Source organism: Empidonax traillii, unplaced genomic scaffold, assembly GCF_003031625.1.
Source record: "Empidonax traillii isolate 1590-97213 ecotype Southwest subspecies unplaced genomic scaffold, ASM303162v1 scaffold191:size1449129, whole genome shotgun sequence".
NCBI classification, from domain to species: Eukaryota; Metazoa; Chordata; class Aves; order Passeriformes; family Tyrannidae; genus Empidonax; species Empidonax traillii.
The window spans coordinates 263,481-264,485 of NW_020955384.1; the positions used below are offsets into that span (position 1 = coordinate 263,481).

The 1,005-nt window shown below is 43.6% G+C and overlaps 1 protein-coding gene across 8 annotated transcripts in view; it reads left to right on the top strand.

The window, feature by feature from the left end:
* TCP11L2 (t-complex 11 like 2) overlaps positions 1-1,005 on the top strand; it is a 14,241-nt gene that overhangs the window by 8,329 nt on the left and 4,907 nt on the right. The window lies entirely within an intron of this gene.

Sequence of the window (1,005 nt, forward strand, 5' to 3'; positions counted from 1 at the left end):
TAAGCCAACAACTCCTGCAATAGACTGTGTTTCAGAAACTGGTTTTTTCTGTCTTGTTCATCAATGTTCAGCACATTTTTATTGTTCCTTCTTGAAGTGGTTGTTGCATTATTTCTCTGGCAGGCCAAACTTCAGACTACAAGCTCTTTAGTTAAGGTCTTATTACTTGAATTTGAGTAAAACATTTGCATAAAAGGGCATAAACCACTTTACTGCTCCTTAGGTACACGGAAATATTGAGAGTAAATGGTAGTTGCTCTTCTGTGTACATGTAAGGACGGAGCCCCCGGTGGTGTAGAGGAAAACACACTGCACTGTCACTGCAGAGACCCGGGTTCGATTCCCGGTCGGGGCCCCTCCCCAGGCAAATGGAGCTCGTTAGCCCTGTAAGGCAATCCATCTACGTCCTGAGGACCTCGCTGCCACCGTCCAAGCGTGCTTGGCCCCGGCAGATGAACCTCAGGATTAAAGGGTGGGCTCAGTTCCGCGCACACTGTGTCTCACCTAAAAAATCCAATGCGCAGGCTGGAAGGTGTAAAAGACCTTCCCCGGTTCTTCGTTCGCGAAGAGACTGGCCATTACATGTAAGGACCAAAGCAACTGGTTCAGAAGGATTGTGTTTCTCTTGGTGCAGTCAGGGTGACTAAAAGGTTAAAATCTCTTCACTGGGATTGAAGTTGATGTAGTTCTTGAAAACCTTTCTCTTACCCTTACGGGGTTGAGGCATTTAGTGATGCTACAGTTGTCCTGTTTTCTGTAACTTATACCAAGCCTTATATACACTACTCTTTCATATATTCTGGGTGATAGGCAACGTATCTGTTACTCTGAAATATCAGTGAAGGAGTTTACTTCTCTCAGAAGTTAAAGTGCCAATAGTACACATACTTCACACGTGCTGGGTAAAATCAATAGACTAAATTAAACTCAGATTTTCAATTCTTCCTTTCAGACAAATATTTCATGTTTTGGACCTGATGAAAGTGGATATGGCAAACTACACAA